We start from the raw sequence: 21,794 nt of genomic DNA on the forward strand, positions 1-21,794 counted from the left end.
ACTCATGCATTGTCCAACAGGTGTTGAAATAATGGGATTAAAAGGGGAGATCCCTTCAGAAAGACAGAAACAATAGCAAAGACAAAAAACACTTTTGGAATCTGCTTTTAGTCAACACATAAGGAAAGGGTGCACCGGTCCTGGAAATACTGCAATACCAGGTCAATGCGTGGAGTGGACAGAGCAAGCTCTATTTCCATCTCCCTGTTCTAAAAATCCATTTAATATATGGTCCCCAGATAGGGGACGTATCAGATATTAAACTGATAAGAACAGATACTACACTTGATCTTAGCCAAAAGGCCGAGAAGCGATAACCCGAACGGGCCGCGCGTTGCCCGAGCCTGCCCGATACTGCTGTTCAGCACTTGCAGCGATTCAGCCTACTTCTAGGCAATTCCATGGGGCCCTGCAGGCTCACACACTCACAGCTACACGGGAGGTGAATAAAGGCCGGAGAGGAAGCCAGACAGGATTTGCTTCTTTTGCTTGCACCACAATGCAGTGCTGAAAGAGGAGGAATCTACATAAAAACGCCTTCCTGGCAACGCCCAAATGCCCTGCTGCCATGCAGATAAACACTGGCAGCGGCAGCAAGTGCATGCCCACAGCCACCCCTTGTTCCTTCACACCTTGTATCAGCTGTAATCCAGTCCAGTCCAGTGCTGCCTGCTGAGCAGCACTGACCAACACTGCCTGGGCCCAGGCTTTTATCTCTGAGGCCCCATTATGATGTCAGAAAGCTGGCTCTGGAATCCTGAGGGCTCCACTATGACACGTGCAAAGTTCCGTCTGAACTTTATATAAGACGGTGAGGCTCAGTCAGTCACTCAGTGTTGCCTGAGAGGGCAACACTGCAACAGCCGGCCGCCAGGCTGTCTTTTTTTTGCACAGCTAGTTGCCTCCAGGAGGCCACAAGAGGGAGACAAGGGACTGCAAAATGGAAAATAGGCATCCACCAACTTTACAGACAACTTCTCCTTGCTCCTACAACCTCCATCCTTGCACAGTTTGTTATTCTTCTAGGTAACATAGTAACAAATCCAAATTGCTGCTCTCTTTGTAGGCAAGCAAGGCTTTGTTGCAACTGCAATTCTTACTTCTTCTTGAAATGTAGGGACGACAGTACATTCCATCATATCCATCTAGTGTACACAGGTAGGTCCATTGTGGCGGGCAGGCGAGCGGGCGGGCTGCTTTATTGGCTGTTTGCTGTTCCCCTACTCCACTCCACTATTTGACTGTTGTGCTGCATCAATCAATCAATCAATCAATCAATCAATCAATCAATCAATCAATCAATCAATCAATCAGTGGCTGGCTCAGGTGCAGCTCTTTAACTTACCTAAAAGGGAGGGCGGAGAGAAGACAAGGAAGGTGAATGAGGTGTTCCAATGTGAAATGCCGGAAACACAGAAACACAGACGACACACAACAAGAGGTGGCAATCTATTCATTAATTGCATTTAATCAATGAGCTCATTATCACTCATGCATTGTCCAACAGGTGTTGAAATAATGGGATTAAAAGGGGAGATCCCTTCAGAAAGACAGAAACAATAGCAAAGACAAAAAACACTTTTGGAATCTGCTTTTAGTCAACACATAAGGAAAGGGTGCACCGGTCCTGGAAATACTGCAATACCAGGTCAATGCGTGGAGTGGACAGAGCAAGCTCTATTTCCATCTCCCTGTTCTAAAAATCCATTTAATATATGGTCCCCAGATAGGGGACGTATCAGATATTAAACTGATAAGAACAGATACTACACTTGATCTTAGCCAAAAGGCCGAGAAGCGATAACCCGAACGGGCCGCGCGTTGCCCGAGCCTGCCCGATACTGCTGTTCAGCCCTTGCAGCGATTCAGCCTACTTCTAGGCAATTCCATGGGGCCCTGCAGGCTCACACACTCACAGCTACACGGGAGGTGAATAAAGGCCGGAGAGGAAGCCAGACAGGATTTGCTTCTTTTGCTTGCACCACAATGCAGTGCTGAAAGAGGAGGAATCTACATAAAAACGCCTTCCTGGCAACGCCCAAATGCCCTGCTGCCATGCAGATAAACACTGGCAGCGGCAGCAAGTGCATGCCCACAGCCACCCCTTGTTCCTTCACACCTTGTATCAGCTGTAATCCAGTCCAGTCCAGTGCTGCCTGCTGAGCAGCACTGACCAACACTGCCTGGGCCCAGGCTTTTATCTCTGAGGCCCCATTATGATGTCAGAAAGCTGGCTCTGGAATCCTGAGGGCTCCACTATGACACGTGCAAAGTTCCGTCTGAACTTTATATAAGACGGTGAGGCTCAGTCAGTCACTCAGTGTTGCCTGAGAGGGCAACACTGCAACAGCCGGCCGCCAGGCTGTCTTTTTTTTGCACAGCTAGTTGCCTCCAGGAGGCCACAAGAGGGAGACAAGGGACTGCAAAATGGAAAATAGGCATCCACCAACTTTACAGACAACTTCTCCTTGCTCCTACAACCTCCATCCTTGCACAGTTTGTTATTCTTCTAGGTAACATAGTAACAAATCCAAATTGCTGCTCTCTTTGTAGGCAAGCAAGGCTTTGTTGCAACTGCAATTCTTACTTCTTCTTGAAATGTAGGGACGACAGTACATTCCATCACATCCATCTAGTGTACACAGGTAGGTCCATTGTGGCGGGCAGGCGAGCGGGCGGGCTGCTTTATTGGCTGTTTGCTGTTCCCCTACTCCACTCCACTATTTGACTGTTGTGCTGCATCAATCAATCAATCAATCAATCAATCAATCAATCAATCAATCAATCAATCAATCAGTGGCTGGCTCAGGTGCAGCTCTTTAACTTACCTAAAAGGGAGGGCGGAGAGAAGACAAGGAAGGTGAATGAGGTGTTCCAATGTGAAATGCCGGAAACACAGAAACACAGACGACACACAACAAGAGGTGGCAATCTATTCATTAATTGCATTTAATCAATGAGCTCATTATCACTCATGCATTGTCCAACAGGTGTTGAAATAATGGGATTAAAAGGGGAGATCCCTTCAGAAAGACAGAAACAATAGCAAAGACAAAAAACACTTTTGGAATCTGCTTTTAGTCAACACATAAGGAAAGGGTGCACCGGTCCTGGAAATACTGCAATACCAGGTCAATGCGTGGAGTGGACAGAGCAAGCTCTATTTCCATCTCCCTGTTCTAAAAATCCATTTAATATATGGTCCCCAGATAGGGGACGTATCAGATATTAAACTGATAAGAACAGATACTACACTTGATCTTAGCCAAAAGGCCGAGAAGCGATAACCCGAACGGGCCGCGCGTTGCCCGAGCCTGCCCGATACTGCTGTTCAGCCCTTGCAGCGATTCAGCCTACTTCTAGGCAATTCCATGGGGCCCTGCAGGCTCACACACTCACAGCTACACGGGAGGTGAATAAAGGCCGGAGAGGATGCCAGACAGGATTTGCTTCTTTTGCTTGCACCACAATGCAGTGCTGAAAGAGGAGGAATCTACATAAAAACGCCTTCCTGGCAACGCCCAAATGCCCTGCTGCCATGCAGATAAACACTGGCAGTGGCAGCAAGTGCATGCCCACAGCCACCCCTTGTTCCTTCACACCTTGTATCAGCTGTAATCCAGTCCAGTCCAGTGCTGCCTGCTGAGCAGCACTGACCAACACTGCCTGGGCCCAGGCTTTTATCTCTGAGGCCCCATTATGATGTCAGAAAGCTGGCTCTGGAATCCTGAGGGCTCCACTATGACACGTGCAAAGTTCCGTCTGAACTTTATATAAGACGGTGAGGCTCAGTCAGTCACTCAGTGTTGCCTGAGAGGGCAACACTGCAACAACCGGCCGCCAGGCTGTCTTTTTTTTGCACAGCTAGTTGCCTCCAGGAGGCCACAAGAGGGAGACAAGGGACTGCAAAATGGAAAATAGGCATCCACCAACTTTACAGACAACTTCTCCTTGCTCCTACAACCTCCATCTTTGCACAGTTTGTTATTCTTCTAGGTAACATAGTAACAAATCCAAATTGCTGCTCTCTTTGTAGGCAAGCAAGGCTTTGTTGCAACTGCAATTCTTACTTCTTCTTGAAATGTAGGGACGACAGTACATTCCATCACATCCATCTAGTGTACACAGGTAGGTCCATTGTGGCGGGCAGGCGAGCGGGCGGGCTGCTTTATTGGCTGTTTGCTGTTCCCCTACTCCACTCCACTATTTGACTGTTGTGCTGCATCAATCAATCAATCAATCAATCAATCAATCAATCAATCAATCAATCAATCAATCAATCAATCAATCAATCAGTGGCTGGCTCAGGTGCAGCTCTTTAACTTACCTAAAAGGGAGGGCGGAGAGAAGACAAGGAAGGTGAATGAGGTGTTCCAATGTGAAATGCCGGAAACACAGAAACACAGACGACACACAACAAGAGGTGGCAATCTATTCATTAATTGCATTTAATCAATGAGCTCATTATCACTCATGCATTGTCCAACAGGTGTTGAAATAATGGGATTAAAAGGGGAGATCCCTTCAGAAAGACAGAAACAATAGCAAAGACAAAAAACACTTTTGGAATCTGCTTTTAGTCAACACATAAGGAAAGGGTGCACCGGTCCTGGAAATACTGCAATACCAGGTCAATGCGTGGAGTGGACAGAGCAAGCTCTATTTCCATCTCCCTGTTCTAAAAATCCATTTAATATATGGTCCCCAGATAGGGGACGTATCAGATATTAAACTGATAAGAACAGATACTACACTTGATCTTAGCCAAAAGGCCGAGAAGCGATAACCCGAACGGGCCGCGCGTTGCCCGAGCCTGCCCGATACTGCTGTTCAGCCCTTGCAGCGATTCAGCCTACTTCTAGGCAATTTCATGGGGCCCTGCAGGCTCACACACTCACAGCTACACGGGAGGTGAATAAAGGCCGGAGAGGAAGCCAGACAGGATTTGCTTCTTTTGCTTGCACCACAATGCAGTGCTGAAAGAGGAGGAATCTACATAAAAACGCCTTCCTGGCAACGCCCAAATGCCCTGCTGCCATGCAGATAAACACTGGCAGCGGCAGCAAGTGCATGCCCACAGCCACCCCTTGTTCCTTCACACCTTGTATCAGCTGTAATCCAGTCCAGTCCAGTGCTGCCTGCTGAGCAGCACTGACCAACACTGCCTGGGCCCAGGCTTTTATCTCTGAGGCCCCATTATGATGTCAGAAAGCTGGCTCTGGAATCCTGAGGGCTCCACTATGACACGTGCAAAGTTCCGTCTGAACTTTATATAAGACGGTGAGGCTCAGTCAGTCACTCAGTGTTGCCTGAGAGGGCAACACTGCAACAGCCGGCCGCCAGGCTGTCTTTTTTTTGCACAGCTAGTTGCCTCCAGGAGGCCACAAGAGGGAGACAAGGGACTGCAAAATGGAAAATAGGCATCCACCAACTTTACAGACAACTTCTCCTTGCTCCTACAACCTCCATCCTTGCACAGTTTGTTATTCTTCTAGGTAACATAGTAACAAATCCAAATTGCTGCTCTCTTTGTAGGCAAGCAAGGCTTTGTTGCAACTGCAATTCTTACTTCTTCTTGAAATGTAGGGACGACAGTACATTCCATCACATCCATCTAGTGTACACAGGTAGGTCCATTGTGGCGGGCAGGCGAGCGGGCGGGCTGCTTTATTGGCTGTTTGCTGTTCCCCTACTCCACTCCACTATTTGACTGTTGTGCTGCATCAATCAATCAATCAATCAATCAATCAATCAATCAATCAATCAGTGGCTGGCGCAGGTGCAGCTCTTTAACTTACCTAAAAGGGAGGGCGGAGAGAAGACAAGGAAGGTGAATGAGGTGTTCCAATGTGAAATGCCGGAAACACAGAAACACAGACGACACACAACAAGAGGTGGCAATCTATTCATTAATTGCATTTAATCAATGAGCTCATTATCACTCATGCATTGTCCAACAGGTGTTGAAATAATGGGATTAAAAGGGGAGATCCCTTCAGAAAGACAGAAACAATAGCAAAGACAAAAAACACTTTTGGAATCTGCTTTTAGTCAACACATAAGGAAAGGGTGCACCGGTCCTGGAAATACTGCAATACCAGGTCAATGCGTGGAGTGGACAGAGCAAGCTCTATTTCCATCTCCCTGTTCTAAAAATCCATTTAATATATGGTCCCCAGATAGGGGACGTATCAGATATTAAACTGATAAGAACAGATACTACACTTGATCTTAGCCAAAAGGCCGAGAAGCGATAACCCGAACGGGCCGCGCGTTGCCCGAGCCTGCCCGATACTGCTGTTCAGCCCTTGCAGCGATTCAGCCTACTTCTAGGCAATTCCATGGGGCCCTGCAGGCTCACACACTCACAGCTACACGGGAGGTGAATAAAGGCCGGAGAGGAAGCCAGACAGGATTTGCTTCTTTTGCTTGCACCACAATGCAGTGCTGAAAGAGGAGGAATCTACATAAAAACGCCTTCCTGGCAACGCCCAAATGCCCTGCTGCCATGCAGATAAACACTGGCAGCGGCAGCAAGTGCATGCCCACAGCCACCCCTTGTTCCTTCACACCTTGTATCAGCTGTAATCCAGTCCAGTCCAGTGCTGCCTGCTGAGCAGCACTGACCAACACTGCCTGGGCCCAGGCTTTTATCTCTGAGGCCCCATTATGATGTCAGAAAGCTGGCTCTGGAATCCTGAGGGCTCCACTATGACACGTGCAAAGTTCCGTCTGAACTTTATATAAGACGGTGAGGCTCAGTCAGTCACTCAGTGTTGCCTGAGAGGGCAACACTGCAACAGCCGGCCGCCAGGCTGTCTTTTTTTTGCACAGCTAGTTGCCTCCAGGAGGCCACAAGAGGGAGACAAGGGACTGCAAAATGGAAAATAGGCATCCACCAACTTTACAGACAACTTCTCCTTGCTCCTACAACCTCCATCCTTGCACAGTTTGTTATTCTTCTAGGTAACATAGTAACAAATCCAAATTGCTGCTCTCTTTGTAGGCAAGCAAGGCTTTGTTGCAACTGCAATTCTTACTTCTTCTTGAAATGTAGGGACGACAGTACATTCCATCATATCCATCTAGTGTACACAGGTAGGTCCATTGTGGCGGGCAGGCGAGCGGGCGGGCTGCTTTATTGGCTGTTTGCTGTTCCCCTACTCCACTCCACTATTTGACTGTTGTGCTGCATCAATCAATCAATCAATCAATCAATCAATCAATCAATCAATCAATCAATCAATCAATCAATCAGTGGCTGGCTCAGGTGCAGCTCTTTAACTTACCTAAAAGGGAGGGCGGAGAGAAGACAAGGAAGGTGAATGAGGTGTTCCAATGTGAAATGCCGGAAACACAGAAACACAGACGACACACAACAAGAGGTGGCAATCTATTCATTAATTGCATTTAATCAATGAGCTCATTATCACTCATGCATTGTCCAACAGGTGTTGAAATAATGGGATTAAAAGGGGAGATCCCTTCAGAAAGACAGAAACAATAGCAAAGACAAAAAACACTTTTGGAATCTGCTTTTAGTCAACACATAAGGAAAGGGTGCACCGGTCCTGGAAATACTGCAATACCAGGTCAATGCGTGGAGTGGACAGAGCAAGCTCTATTTCCATCTCCCTGTTCTAAAAATCCATTTAATATATGGTCCCCAGATAGGGGACGTATCAGATATTAAACTGATAAGAACAGATACTACACTTGATCTTAGCCAAAAGGCCGAGAAGCGATAACCCGAACGGGCCGCGCGTTGCCCGAGCCTGCCCGATACTGCTGTTCAGCCCTTGCAGCGATTCAGCCTACTTCTAGGCAATTCCATGGGGCCCTGCAGGCTCACACACTCACAGCTACACGGGAGGTGAATAAAGGCCGGAGAGGAAGCCAGACAGGATTTGCTTCTTTTGCTTGCACCACAATGCAGTGCTGAAAGAGGAGGAATCTACATAAAAACGCCTTCCTGGCAACGCCCAAATGCCCTGCTGCCATGCAGATAAACACTGGCAGCGGCAGCAAGTGCATGCCCACAGCCACCCCTTGTTCCTTCACACCTTGTATCAGCTGTAATCCAGTCCAGTCCAGTGCTGCCTGCTGAGCAGCACTGACCAACACTGCCTGGGCCCAGGCTTTTATCTCTGAGGCCCCATTATGATGTCAGAAAGCTGGCTCTGGAATCCTGAGGGCTCCACTATGACACGTGCAAAGTTCCGTCTGAACTTTATATAAGACGGTGAGGCTCAGTCAGTCACTCAGTGTTGCCTGAGAGGGCAACACTGCAACAGCCGGCCGCCAGGCTGTCTTTTTTTTGCACAGCTAGTTGCCTCCAGGAGGCCACAAGAGGGAGACAAGGGACTGCAAAATGGAAAATAGGCATCCACCAACTTTACAGACAACTTCTCCTTGCTCCTACAACCTCCATCCTTGCACAGTTTGTTATTCTTCTAGGTAACATAGTAACAAATCCAAATTGCTGCTCTCTTTGTAGGCAAGCAAGGCTTTGTTGCAACTGCAATTCTTACTTCTTCTTGAAATGTAGGGACGACAGTACATTCCATCACATCCATCTAGTGTACACAGGTAGGTCCATTGTGGCGGGCAGGCGAGCGGGCGGGCTGCTTTATTGGCTGTTTGCTGTTCCCCTACTCCACTCCACTATTTGACTGTTGTGCTGCATCAATCAATCAATCAATCAATCAATCAATCAATCAATCAATCAGTGGCTGGCTCAGGTGCAGCTCTTTAACTTACCTAAAAGGGAGGGCGGAGAGAAGACAAGGAAGGTGAATGAGGTGTTCCAATGTGAAATGCCGGAAACACAGAAACACAGACGACACACAACAAGAGGTGGCAATCTATTCATTAATTGCATTTAATCAATGAGCTCATTATCACTCATGCATTGTCCAACAGGTGTTGAAATAATGGGATTAAAAGGGGAGATCCCTTCAGAAAGACAGAAACAATAGCAAAGACAAAAAACACTTTTGGAATCTGCTTTTAGTCAACACATAAGGAAAGGGTGCACCGGTCCTGGAAATACTGCAATACCAGGTCAATGCGTGGAGTGGACAGAGCAAGCTCTATTTCCATCTCCCTGTTCTAAAAATCCATTTAATATATGGTCCCCAGATAGGGGACGTATCAGATATTAAACTGATAAGAACAGATACTACACTTGATCTTAGCCAAAAGGCCGAGAAGCGATAACCCGAACGGGCCGCGCGTTGCCCGAGCCTGCCCGATACTGCTGTTCAGCCCTTGCAGCGATTCAGCCTACTTCTAGGCAATTCCATGGGGCCCTGCAGGCTCACACACTCACAGCTACACGGGAGGTGAATAAAGGCCGGAGAGGAAGCCAGACAGGATTTGCTTCTTTTGCTTGCACCACAATGCAGTGCTGAAAGAGGAGGAATCTACATAAAAACGCCTTCCTGGCAACGCCCAAATGCCCTGCTGCCATGCAGATAAACACTGGCAGCGGCAGCAAGTGCATGCCCACAGCCACCCCTTGTTCCTTCACACCTTGTATCAGCTGTAATCCAGTCCAGTCCAGTGCTGCCTGCTGAGCAGCACTGACCAACACTGCCTGGGCCCAGGCTTTTATCTCTGAGGCCCCATTATGATGTCAGAAAGCTGGCTCTGGAATCCTGAGGGCTCCACTATGACACGTGCAAAGTTCCGTCTGAACTTTATATAAGACGGTGAGGCTCAGTCAGTCACTCAGTGTTGCCTGAGAGGGCAACACTGCAACAACCGGCCGCCAGGCTGTCTTTTTTTTGCACAGCTAGTTGCCTCCAGGAGGCCACAAGAGGGAGACAAGGGACTGCAAAATGGAAAATAGGCATCCACCAACTTTACAGACAACTTCTCCTTGCTCCTACAACCTCCATCTTTGCACAGTTTGTTATTCTTCTAGGTAACATAGTAACAAATCCAAATTGCTGCTCTCTTTGTAGGCAAGCAAGGCTTTGTTGCAACTGCAATTCTTACTTCTTCTTGAAATGTAGGGACGACAGTACATTCCATCACATCCATCTAGTGTACACAGGTAGGTCCATTGTGGCGGGCAGGCGAGCGGGCGGGCTGCTTTATTGGCTGTTTGCTGTTCCCCTACTCCACTCCACTATTTGACTGTTGTGCTGCATCAATCAATCAATCAATCAATCAATCAATCAATCAATCAATCAATCAATCAATCAATCAATCAATCAGTGGCTGGCTCAGGTGCAGCTCTTTAACTTACCTAAAAGGGAGGGCGGAGAGAAGACAAGGAAGGTGAATGAGGTGTTCCAATGTGAAATGCCGGAAACACAGAAACACAGACGACACACAACAAGAGGTGGCAATCTATTCATTAATTGCATTTAATCAATGAGCTCATTATCACTCATGCATTGTCCAACAGGTGTTGAAATAATGGGATTAAAAGGGGAGATCCCTTCAGAAAGACAGAAACAATAGCAAAGACAAAAAACACTTTTGGAATCTGCTTTTAGTCAACACATAAGGAAAGGGTGCACCGGTCCTGGAAATACTGCAATACCAGGTCAATGCGTGGAGTGGACAGAGCAAGCTCTATTTCCATCTCCCTGTTCTAAAAATCCATTTAATATATGGTCCCCAGATAGGGGACGTATCAGATATTAAACTGATAAGAACAGATACTACACTTGATCTTAGCCAAAAGGCCGAGAAGCGATAACCCGAACGGGCCGCGCGTTGCCCGAGCCTGCCCGATACTGCTGTTCAGCCCTTGCAGCGATTCAGCCTACTTCTAGGCAATTTCATGGGGCCCTGCAGGCTCACACACTCACAGCTACACGGGAGGTGAATAAAGGCCGGAGAGGAAGCCAGACAGGATTTGCTTCTTTTGCTTGCACCACAATGCAGTGCTGAAAGAGGAGGAATCTACATAAAAACGCCTTCCTGGCAACGCCCAAATGCCCTGCTGCCATGCAGATAAACACTGGCAGCGGCAGCAAGTGCATGCCCACAGCCACCCCTTGTTCCTTCACACCTTGTATCAGCTGTAATCCAGTCCAGTCCAGTGCTGCCTGCTGAGCAGCACTGACCAACACTGCCTGGGCCCAGGCTTTTATCTCTGAGGCCCCATTATGATGTCAGAAAGCTGGCTCTGGAATCCTGAGGGCTCCACTATGACACGTGCAAAGTTCCGTCTGAACTTTATATAAGACGGTGAGGCTCAGTCAGTCACTCAGTGTTGCCTGAGAGGGCAACACTGCAACAGCCGGCCGCCAGGCTGTCTTTTTTTTGCACAGCTAGTTGCCTCCAGGAGGCCACAAGAGGGAGACAAGGGACTGCAAAATGGAAAATAGGCATCCACCAACTTTACAGACAACTTCTCCTTGCTCCTACAACCTCCATCCTTGCACAGTTTGTTATTCTTCTAGGTAACATAGTAACAAATCCAAATTGCTGCTCTCTTTGTAGGCAAGCAAGGCTTTGTTGCAACTGCAATTCTTACTTCTTCTTGAAATGTAGGGACGACAGTACATTCCATCACATCCATCTAGTGTACACAGGTAGGTCCATTGTGGCGGGCAGGCGAGCGGGCGGGCTGCTTTATTGGCTGTTTGCTGTTCCCCTACTCCACTCCACTATTTGACTGTTGTGCTGCATCAATCAATCAATCAATCAATCAATCAATCAATCAATCAGTGGCTGGCTCAGGTGCAGCTCTTTAACTTACCTAAAAGGGAGGGCGGAGAGAAGACAAGGAAGGTGAATGAGGTGTTCCAATGTGAAATGCCGGAAACACAGAAACACAGACGACACACAACAAGAGGTGGCAATCTATTCATTAATTGCATTTAATCAATGAGCTCATTATCACTCATGCATTGTCCAACAGGTGTTGAAATAATGGGATTAAAAGGGGAGATCCCTTCAGAAAGACAGAAACAATAGCAAAGACAAAAAACACTTTTGGAATCTGCTTTTAGTCAACACATAAGGAAAGGGTGCACCGGTCCTGGAAATACTGCAATACCAGGTCAATGCGTGGAGTGGACAGAGCAAGCTCTATTTCCATCTCCCTGTTCTAAAAATCCATTTAATATATGGTCCCCAGATAGGGGACGTATCAGATATTAAACTGATAAGAACAGATACTACACTTGATCTTAGCCAAAAGGCCGAGAAGCGATAACCCGAACGGGCCGCGCGTTGCCCGAGCCTGCCCGATACTGCTGTTCAGCCCTTGCAGCGATTCAGCCTACTTCGAGGCAATTCCATGGGGCCCTGCAGGCTCACACACTCACAGCTACACGGGAGGTGAATAAAGGCCGGAGAGGAAGCCAGACAGGATTTGCTTCTTTTGCTTGCACCACAATGCAGTGCTGAAAGAGGAGGAATCTACATAAAAACGCCTTCCTGGCAACGCCCAAATGCCCTGCTGCCATGCAGATAAACACTGGCAGCGGCAGCAAGTGCATGCCCACAGCCACCCCTTGTTCCTTCACACCTTGTATCAGCTGTAATCCAGTCCAGTCCAGTGCTGCCTGCTGAGCAGCACTGACCAACACTGCCTGGGCCCAGGCTTTTATCTCTGAGGCCCCATTATGATGTCAGAAAGCTTGCTCTGGAATCCTGAGGGCTCCACTATGACACGTGCAAAGTTCCGTCTGAACTTTATATAAGACGGTGAGGCTCAGTCAGTCACTCAGTGTTGCCTGAGAGGGCAACACTGCAACAGCCGGCCGCCAGGCTGTCTTTTTTTTGCACAGCTAGTTGCCTCCAGGAGGCCACAAGAGGGAGACAAGGGACTGCAAAATGGAAAATAGGCATCCACCAACTTTACAGACAACTTCTCCTTGCTCCTACAACCTCCATCCTTGCACAGTTTGTTATTCTTCTAGGTAACATAGTAACAAATCCAAATTGCTGCTCTCTTTGTAGGCAAGCAAGGCTTTGTTGCAACTGCAATTCTTACTTCTTCTTGAAATGTAGGGACGACAGTACATTCCATCACATCCATCTAGTGTACACAGGTAGGTCCATTGTGGCGGGCAGGCGAGCGGGCGGGCTGCTTTATTGGCTGTTTGCTGTTCCCCTACTCCACTCCACTATTTGACTGTTGTGCTGCATCAATCAATCAATCAATCAATCAATCAATCAATCAATCAATCAATCAATCAATCAATCAATCAGTGGCTGGCTCAGGTGCAGCTCTTTAACTTACCTAAAAGGGAGGGCGGAGAGAAGACAAGGAAGGTGAATGAGGTGTTCCAATGTGAAATGCCGGAAACACAGAAACACAGACGACACACAACAAGAGGTGGCAATCTATTCATTAATTGCATTTAATCAATGAGCTCATTATCACTCATGCATTGTCCAACAGGTGTTGAAATAATGGGATTAAAAGGGGAGATCCCTTCAGAAAGACAGAAACAATAGCAAAGACAAAAAACACTTTTGGAATCTGCTTTTAGTCAACACATAAGGAAAGGGTGCACCGGTCCTGGAAATACTGCAATACCAGGTCAATGCGTGGAGTGGACAGAGCAAGCTCTATTTCCATCTCCCTGTTCTAAAAATCCATTTAATATATGGTCCCCAGATAGGGGACGTATCAGATATTAAACTGATAAGAACAGATACTACACTTGATCTTAGCCAAAAGGCCGAGAAGCGATAACCCGAACGGGCCGCGCGTTGCCCGAGCCTGCCCGATACTGCTGTTCAGCCCTTGCAGCGATTCAGCCTACTTCTAGGCAATTCCATGGGGCCCTGCAGGCTCACACACTCACAGCTACACGGGAGGTGAATAAAGGCCGGAGAGGAAGCCAGACAGGATTTGCTTCTTTTGCTTGCACCACAATGCAGTGCTGAAAGAGGAGGAATCTACATAAAAACGCCTTCCTGGCAACGCCCAAATGCCCTGCTGCCATGCAGATAAACACTGGCAGCGGCAGCAAGTGCATGCCCACAGCCACCCCTTGTTCCTTCACACCTTGTATCAGCTGTAATCCAGTCCAGTCCAGTGCTGCCTGCTGAGCAGCACTGACCAACACTGCCTGGGCCCAGGCTTTTATCTCTGAGGCCCCATTATGATGTCAGAAAGCTGGCTCTGGAATCCTGAGGGCTCCACTATGACACGTGCAAAGTTCCGTCTGAACTTTATATAAGACGGTGAGGCTCAGTCAGTCACTCAGTGTTGCCTGAGAGGGCAACACTGCAACAGCCGGCCGCCAGGCTGTCTTTTTTTTGCACAGCTAGTTGCCTCCAGGAGGCCACAAGAGGGAGACAAGGGACTGCAAAATGGAAAATAGGCATCCACCAACTTTACAGACAACTTCTCCTTGCTCCTACAACCTCCATCCTTGCACAGTTTGTTATTCTTCTAGGTAACATAGTAACAAATCCAAATTGCTGCTCTCTTTGTAGGCAAGCAAGGCTTTGTTGCAACTGCAATTCTTACTTCTTCTTGAAATGTAGGGACGACAGTACATTCCATCACATCCATCTAGTGTACACAGGTAGGTCCATTGTGGCGGGCAGGCGAGCGGGCGGGCTGCTTTATTGGCTGTTTGCTGTTCCCCTACTCCACTCCACTATTTGACTGTTGTGCTGCATCAATCAATCAATCAATCAATCAATCAATCAATCAATCAATCAATCAGTGGCTGGCTCAGGTGCAGCTCTTTAACTTACCTAAAAGGGAGGGCGGAGAGAAGACAAGGAAGGTGAATGAGGTGTTCCAATGTGAAATGCCGGAAACACAGAAACACAGACGACACACAACAAGAGGTGGCAATCTATTCATTAATTGCATTTAATCAATGAGCTCATTATCACTCATGCATTGTCCAACAGGTGTTGAAATAATGGGATTAAAAGGGGAGATCCCTTCAGAAAGACAGAAACAATAGCAAAGACAAAAAACACTTTTGGAATCTGCTTTTAGTCAACACATAAGGAAAGGGTGCACCGGTCCTGGAAATACTGCAATACCAGGTCAATGCGTGGAGTGGACAGAGCAAGCTCTATTTCCATCTCCCTGTTCTAAAAATCCATTTAATATATGGTCCCCAGATAGGGGACGTATCAGATATTAAACTGATAAGAACAGATACTACACTTGATCTTAGCCAAAAGGCCGAGAAGCGATAACCCGAACGGGCCGCGCGTTGCCCGAGCCTGCCCGATACTGCTGTTCAGCCCTTGCAGCGATTCAGCCTACTTCTAGGCAATTCCATGGGGCCCTGCAGGCTCACACACTCACAGCTACACGGGAGGTGAATAAAGGCCGGAGAGGAAGCCAGACAGGATTTGCTTCTTTTGCTTGCACCACAATGCAGTGCTGAAAGAGGAGGAATCTACATAAAAACGCCTTCCTGGCAACGCCCAAATGCCCTGCTGCCATGCAGATAAACACTGGCACACTGGCAGCGGCAGCAAGTGCATGCCCACAGCCACCCCTTGTTCCTTCACACCTTGTATCAGCTGTAATCCAGTCCAGTCCAGTGCTGCCTGCTGAGCAGCACTGACCAACACTGCCTGGGCCCAGGCTTTTATCTCTGAGGCCCCATTATGATGTCAGAAAGCTGGCTCTGGAATCCTGAGGGCTCCACTATGACACGTGCAAAGTTCCGTCTGAACTTTATATAAGACGGTGAGGCTCAGTCAGTCACTCAGTGTTGCCTGAGAGGGCAACACTGCAACAGCCGGCCGCCAGGCTGTCTTTTTTTTGCACAGCTAGTTGCCTCCAGGAGGCCACAAGAGGGAGACAAGGGACTGCAAAATGGAAAATAGGCATCCACCAACTTTACAGACAACTTCTCCTTGCTCCTACAACCTCCATCCTTGCACAGTTTGTTATTCTTCTAGGTAACATAGTAACAAATCCAAATTGCTGCTCTCTTTGTAGGCAAGCAAGGCTTTGTTGCAACTGCAATTCTTACTTCTTCTTGAAATGTAGGGACGACAGTACATTCCATCACATCCATCTAGTGTACACAGGTAGGTCCATTGTGGCGGGCAGGCGAGCGGGCGGGCTGCTTTATTGGCTGTTTGCTGTTCCCCTACTCCACTCCACTATTTGACTGTTGTGCTGCATCAATCAATCAATCAATCAATCAATCAATCAATCAATCAATCAATCAATCAATCAATCAGTGGCTGGCTCAGGTGCAGCTCTTTAACTTACCTAAAAGGGAGGGCGGAGAGAAGACAAGGAAGGTGAATGAGGTGTTCCAATGTGAAATGCCGGAAACACAGAAACACAGACGACACACAACAAGAGGTGGCAATCTATTCATTAATTGCATTTAATCAATGAGCTCATTATCACTCATGCATTGTCCAACAGGTGTTGAAATAATGGGATTAAAAGGGGAGATCCCTTCAGAAAGACAGAAACAATAGCAAAGACAAAAAACACTTTTGGAATCTGCTTTTAGTCAACACATAAGGAAAGGGTGCACCGGTCCTGGAAATACTGCAATACCAGGTCAATGCGTGGAGTGGACAGAGCAAGCTCTATTTCCATCTCCCTGTTCTAAAAATCCATTTAATATATGGTCCCCAGATAGGGGACGTATCAGATATTAAACTGATAAGAACAGATACTACACTTGATCTTAGCCAAAAGGCCGAGAAGCGATAACCCGAACGGGCCGCGCGTTGCCCGAGCCTGCCCGATACTGCTGTTCAGCCCTTGCAGCGATTCAGCCTACTTCTAGGCAATTCCATGGGGCCCTGCAGGCTCACACACTCACAGCTACACGGGAGGTGAATAAAGGCCGGAGAGGAAGCCAGACAGGATTTGCTTCTTTTGCTTGCACCACAATGCAGTGCTGAAAGAGGAGGAATCTACATAAAAACGCCTTCCTGGCAACGCCCAAATGCCCTGCTGCCATGCAGATAAACACTGGCAGCGGCAGCAAGTGCATGCCCACAGCCACCCCTTGTTCCTTCACACCTTGTATCAGCTGTAATCCAGTCCAGTCCAGTGCTGCCTGCTGAGCAGCACTGACCAACACTGCCTGGGCCCAGGCTTTTATCTCTGAGGCCCCATTATGATGTCAGAAAGCTGGCTCTGGAATCCTGAGGGCTCCACTATGACACGTGCAAAGTTCCGTCTGAACTTTATATAAGACGGTGAGGCTCAGTCAGTCACTCAGTGTTGCCTGAGAGGGCAACACTGCAACAGCCGGCCGCCAGGCTGTCTTTTTTTTGCACAGCTAGTTGCCTCCAGGAGGCCACAAGAGGGAGACAAGGGACTGCAAAATGGAAAATAGGCATCCACCAACTTTACAGACAACTTCTCCTTGCTCCTACAACCTCCATCCTTGCACAGTTTGTTATTCTTCTAGGTAACATAGTAACAAATCCAAATTGCTGCTCTCTTTGTAGGCAAGCAAGGCTTTGTTGCAACTGCAATTCTTACTTCTTCTTGAAATGTAGGGACGACAGTACATTCCATCACATCCATCTAGTGTACACAGGTAGGTCCATTGTGGCGGGCAGGCGAGCGGGCGGGCTGCTTTATTGGCTGTTTGCTGTTCCCCTACTCCACTCCACTATTTGACTGTTGTGCTGCATCAATCAATCAATCAATCAATCAATCAATCAATCAATCAATCAATCATCAATCAATCAGTGGCTGGCTCAGGTGCAACTCTTTAACTTACCTAAAAGGGAGGGCGGAGAGAAGACAAGGAAGGTGAATGAGGTGTTCCAATGTGAAATGCCGGAAACACAGAAACACAGACGACACACAACAAGAGGTGGCAATCTATTCATTAATTGCATTTAATCAATGAGCTCATTATCACTCATGCATTGTCCAACAGGTGTTGAAATAATGGGATTAAAAGGGGAGACCCCTTCAGAAAGACAGAAACAATAAAAAAGACAAAAAACACTTTTGGAATCTGCTTTTAGTCAACACATAAGGAAAGGGTGCACCGGTCCTGGAAATACTGCAATACCAGGTCAATGCGTGGAGTGGACAGAGCAAGCTCTATTTCCATCTCCCTGTTCTAAAAATCCATTTAATATATGGTCCCCAGATAGGGGACGTATCAGATATTAAACTGATAAGAACAGATACTACACTTGATCTTAGCCAAAAGGCCGAGAAGCGATAACCGAACGGGCCGCGCGTTGCCCGAGCCTGCCCGATACTGCTGTTCAGCCCTTGCAGCGATTCAGCCTACTTCTAGGCAATTCCATGGGGCCCTGCAGGCTCACACACTCACAGCTACACGGGAGGTGAATAAAGGCCGGAGAGGAAGCCAGACAGGATTTGCTTCTTTTGCTTGCACCACAATGCAGTGCTGAAAGAGGAGGAATCTACATAAAAACGCCTTCCTGGCAACGCCCAAATGCCCTGCTGCCATGCAGATAAACACTGGCAGCGGCAGCAAGTGCATGCCCACAGCCACCCCTTGTTCCTTCACACCTTGTATCAGCTGTAATCCAGTCCAGTCCAGTGCTGCCTGCTGAGCAGCACTGACCAACACTGCCTGGGCCCAGGCTTTTATCTCTGAGGCCCCATTATGATGTCAGAAAGCTGGCTCTGGAATCCTGAGGGCTCCACTATGACACGTGCAAAGTTCCGTCTGAACTTTATATAAGACGGTGAGGCTCAGTCAGTCACTCAGTGTTGCCTGAGAGGGCAACACTGCAACAGCCGGCCGCCAGGCTGTCTTTTTTTTGCACAGCTAGTTGCCTCCAGGAGGCCACAAGAGGGAGACAAGGGACTGCAAAATGGAAAATAGGCATCCACCAACTTTACAGACAACTTCTCCTTGCTCCTACAACCTCCATCCTTGCACAGTTTGTTATTCTTCTAGGTAACATAGTAACAAATCCAAATTGCTGCTCTCTTTGTAGGCAAGCAAGGCTTTGTTGCAACTGCAATTCTTACTTCTTCTTGAAATGTAGGGACGACAGTACATTCCAACACATCCATCTAGTGTACACAGGTAGGTCCATTGTGGCGGGCAGGCGAGCGGGCGGGCTGCTTTATTGGCTGTTTGCTGTTCCCCTACTCCACTCCACTATTTGACTGTTGTGCTGCATCAATCAATCAATCAATCAATCAATCAATCAATCAGTGGCTGGCTCAGGTGCAGCTCTTTAACTTACCTAAAAGGGAGGGCGGAGAGAAGACAAGGAAGGTGAATGAGGTGTTCCAATGTGAAATGCCGGAAACACAGAAACACAGACGACACACAACAAGAGGTGGCAATCTATTCATTAATTGCATTTAATCAATGAGCTCATTATCACTCATGCATTGTCCAACAGGTGTTGAAATAATGGGATTAAAAGGGGAGATCCCTTCAGAAAGACAGAAACAATAGCAAAGACAAAAAACACTTTTGGAATCTGCTTTTAGTCAACACATAAGGAAAGGGTGCACCGGTCCTGGAAATACTGCAATACCAGGTCAATGCGTGGAGTGGACAGAGCAAGCTCTATTTCCATCTCCCTGTTCTAAAAATCCATTTAATATATGGTCCCCAGATAGGGGACGTATCAGATATTAAACTGATAAGAACAGATACTAGACTTGATCTTAGCCAAAAGGCCGAGAAGCGATAACCCGAACGGGCCGCGCGTTGCCCGAGCCTGCCCGATACTGCTGTTCAGCCCTTGCAGCGATTCAGCCTACTTCTAGGCAATTCCATGGGGCCCTGCAGGCTCACATACTCACAGCTACACGGGAGGTGAATAAAGGCCGGAGAGGAAGCCAGACAGGATTTGCTTCTTTTGCTTGCACCACAATGCAGTGCTGAAAGAGGAGGAATCTACATAAAAACGCCTTCCTGGCAACGCCCAAATGCCCTGCTGCCATGCAGATAAACACTGGCAGCGGCAGCAAGTGCATGCCCACAGCCACCCCTTGTTCCTTCACACCTTGTATCAGCTGTAATCCAGTCCAGTCCAGTGCTGCCTGCTGAGCAGCACTGACCAACACTGCCTGGGCCCAGGCTTTTATCTCTGAGGCCCCATTATGATGTCAGAAAGCTGGCTCTGGAATCCTGAGGGCTCCACTATGACACGTGCAAAGTTCCGTCTGAACTTTATATAAGACGGTGAGGCTCAGTCAGTCACTCAGTGTTGCCTGAGAGGGCAACACTGCAACAGCCGGCCGCCAGGCTGTCTTTTTTTTGCACAGCTAGTTGCCTCCAGGAGGCCACAAGAGGGAGACAAGGGACTGCAAAATGGAAAATAGGCATCCACCAACTTTACAGACAACTTCTCCTTGCTCCTACAACCTCCATCCTTGCACAGTTTGTTATTCTTCTAGGTAACATAGTAACAAATCCAAATTGCTGCTCTCTTTGTAGGCAAGCAAGGCTTTGTTGCAACTGCAATTCTTACTTCTTCTTGAAATGTAGGGACGACAGTACATTCCATCACATCCATCTAGTGTACACAGGTAGGTCCATTGTGGCGGGCAGGCGAGCGGGCGGGCTGCTTTATTGGCTGTTTGCTGTTCCCCTACTCCACTCCACTATTTGACTGTTGTGCTGCATCAATCAATCAATCAATCAATCAATCAATCAATCAATCAATCAGTGGCTGGCTCAGGTGCAGCTCTTTAACTTACCTAAAAGGGAGGGCGGAGAGAAGACAAGGAAGGTGAATGAGGTGTTCCAATGTGAAATGCCGGAAACACAGAAACACAGACGACACACAACAAGAGGTGGCAATCTATTCATTAATTGCATTTAATCAATGAGCTCATTATCACTCATGCATTGTCCAACAGGTGTTGAAATAATGGGATTAAAAGGGGAGACCCCTTCAGAAAGACAGAAACAATAGCAAAGACAAAAAACACTTTTGGAATCTGCTTTTAGTCAACACATAAGGAAAGGGTGCACCGGTCCTGGAAATACTGCAATACCAGGTCAATGCGTGGAGTGGACAGAGCAAGCTCTATTTCCATCTCCCTGTTCTAAAAATCCATTTAATATATGGTCCCCAGATAGGGGACGTATCAGATATTAAACTGATAAGAACAGATACTACACTTGATCTTAGCCAAAAGGCCGAGAAGCGATAACCCGAACGGGCCGCGCGTTGCCCGAGCCTGCCCGATACTGCTGTTCAGCCCTTGCAGCGATTCAGCCTACTTCTAGGCAATTCCATGGGGCCCTGCAGGCTCACACACTCACAGCTACACGGGAGGTGAATAAAGGCCGGAGAGGAAGCCAGACAGGATTTGCTTCTTTTGCTTGCACCACAATGCAGTGCTGAAAGAGGAGGAATCTACATAAAAACGCCTTCCTGGCAACGCCCAAATGCCCTGCTGCCATGCAGATAAACACTGGCAGCGGCAGCAAGTGCATGCCCACAGCCACCCCTTGTTCCTTCACACCTTGTATCAGCTGTAATCCAGTCCAGTCCAGTGCTGCCTGCTGAGCAGCACTGACCAACACTGCCTGGGCCCAGGCTTTTATCTCTGAGGCCCCATTATGATGTCAGAAAGCTGGCTCTGGAATCCTGAGGGCTCCACTATGACACGTGCAAAGTTCCGTCTGAACTTTATATAAGACGGTGAGGCTCAGTCAGTCACTCAGTGTTGCCTGAGAGGGCAACACTGCAACAGCCGGCCGCCAGGCTGTCTTTTTTTTGCACAGCTAGTTGCCTCCAGGAGGCCACAAGAGGGAGACAAGGGACTGCAAAATGGAAAATAGGCATCCACCAACTTTACAGACAACTTCTCCTTGCTCCTACAACCTCCATCCTTGCACAGTTTGTTATTCTTCTAGGTAACATAGTAACAAATCCAAATT

At 47.8% G+C, this 21,794-nt stretch overlaps 15 non-coding genes across 15 annotated transcripts; all 15 read right to left on the reverse strand.

The window, feature by feature from the left end:
* Positions 1-124: 124 nt before the first annotated feature.
* On the reverse strand, positions 125-315 carry LOC142702429 (U2 spliceosomal RNA). Its single transcript, XR_012867099.1, has one exon. It is a non-coding gene; the product is annotated as a U2 spliceosomal RNA (small nuclear RNA).
* Positions 316-1,611: 1,296 nt separating this feature from the next.
* Positions 1,612-1,802, reverse strand: LOC142702430 (U2 spliceosomal RNA). Its single transcript, XR_012867100.1, has one exon. It is a non-coding gene; the product is annotated as a U2 spliceosomal RNA (small nuclear RNA).
* A 1,292-nt stretch (positions 1,803-3,094) lies between these two features.
* Positions 3,095-3,285, reverse strand: LOC142702432 (U2 spliceosomal RNA). Its single transcript, XR_012867102.1, has one exon. It is a non-coding gene; the product is annotated as a U2 spliceosomal RNA (small nuclear RNA).
* A 1,308-nt stretch (positions 3,286-4,593) lies between these two features.
* Positions 4,594-4,784, reverse strand: LOC142702433 (U2 spliceosomal RNA). The gene has a single exon (XR_012867103.1). It is a non-coding gene; the product is annotated as a U2 spliceosomal RNA (small nuclear RNA).
* Positions 4,785-6,064: 1,280 nt separating this feature from the next.
* LOC142702434 (U2 spliceosomal RNA) lies at positions 6,065-6,255 on the reverse strand. The gene has a single exon (XR_012867104.1). It is a non-coding gene; the product is annotated as a U2 spliceosomal RNA (small nuclear RNA).
* A 1,300-nt stretch (positions 6,256-7,555) lies between these two features.
* On the reverse strand, positions 7,556-7,746 carry LOC142702435 (U2 spliceosomal RNA). The gene has a single exon (XR_012867105.1). It is a non-coding gene; the product is annotated as a U2 spliceosomal RNA (small nuclear RNA).
* Positions 7,747-9,026: 1,280 nt separating this feature from the next.
* Positions 9,027-9,217, reverse strand: LOC142702438 (U2 spliceosomal RNA). Its single transcript, XR_012867106.1, has one exon. It is a non-coding gene; the product is annotated as a U2 spliceosomal RNA (small nuclear RNA).
* Positions 9,218-10,521: 1,304 nt separating this feature from the next.
* On the reverse strand, positions 10,522-10,712 carry LOC142702439 (U2 spliceosomal RNA). Its single transcript, XR_012867107.1, has one exon. It is a non-coding gene; the product is annotated as a U2 spliceosomal RNA (small nuclear RNA).
* A 1,276-nt stretch (positions 10,713-11,988) lies between these two features.
* Positions 11,989-12,179, reverse strand: LOC142702440 (U2 spliceosomal RNA). Its single transcript, XR_012867108.1, has one exon. It is a non-coding gene; the product is annotated as a U2 spliceosomal RNA (small nuclear RNA).
* A 1,300-nt stretch (positions 12,180-13,479) lies between these two features.
* On the reverse strand, positions 13,480-13,670 carry LOC142702441 (U2 spliceosomal RNA). The gene has a single exon (XR_012867109.1). It is a non-coding gene; the product is annotated as a U2 spliceosomal RNA (small nuclear RNA).
* A 1,284-nt stretch (positions 13,671-14,954) lies between these two features.
* LOC142702442 (U2 spliceosomal RNA) lies at positions 14,955-15,145 on the reverse strand. The gene has a single exon (XR_012867110.1). It is a non-coding gene; the product is annotated as a U2 spliceosomal RNA (small nuclear RNA).
* Positions 15,146-16,449: 1,304 nt separating this feature from the next.
* LOC142702443 (U2 spliceosomal RNA) lies at positions 16,450-16,640 on the reverse strand. Its single transcript, XR_012867111.1, has one exon. It is a non-coding gene; the product is annotated as a U2 spliceosomal RNA (small nuclear RNA).
* A 1,295-nt stretch (positions 16,641-17,935) lies between these two features.
* On the reverse strand, positions 17,936-18,126 carry LOC142702445 (U2 spliceosomal RNA). The gene has a single exon (XR_012867113.1). It is a non-coding gene; the product is annotated as a U2 spliceosomal RNA (small nuclear RNA).
* Positions 18,127-19,397: 1,271 nt separating this feature from the next.
* On the reverse strand, positions 19,398-19,588 carry LOC142702454 (U2 spliceosomal RNA). Its single transcript, XR_012867121.1, has one exon. It is a non-coding gene; the product is annotated as a U2 spliceosomal RNA (small nuclear RNA).
* Positions 19,589-20,868: 1,280 nt separating this feature from the next.
* Positions 20,869-21,059, reverse strand: LOC142702446 (U2 spliceosomal RNA). Its single transcript, XR_012867114.1, has one exon. It is a non-coding gene; the product is annotated as a U2 spliceosomal RNA (small nuclear RNA).
* Between the last annotated feature and the right edge of the window lie 735 nt (positions 21,060-21,794).

This window comes from Rhinoderma darwinii, unplaced genomic scaffold, assembly GCF_050947455.1.
Source record: "Rhinoderma darwinii isolate aRhiDar2 unplaced genomic scaffold, aRhiDar2.hap1 Scaffold_2318, whole genome shotgun sequence".
Lineage (NCBI taxonomy): Eukaryota > Metazoa > Chordata > Amphibia > Anura > Rhinodermatidae > Rhinoderma > Rhinoderma darwinii.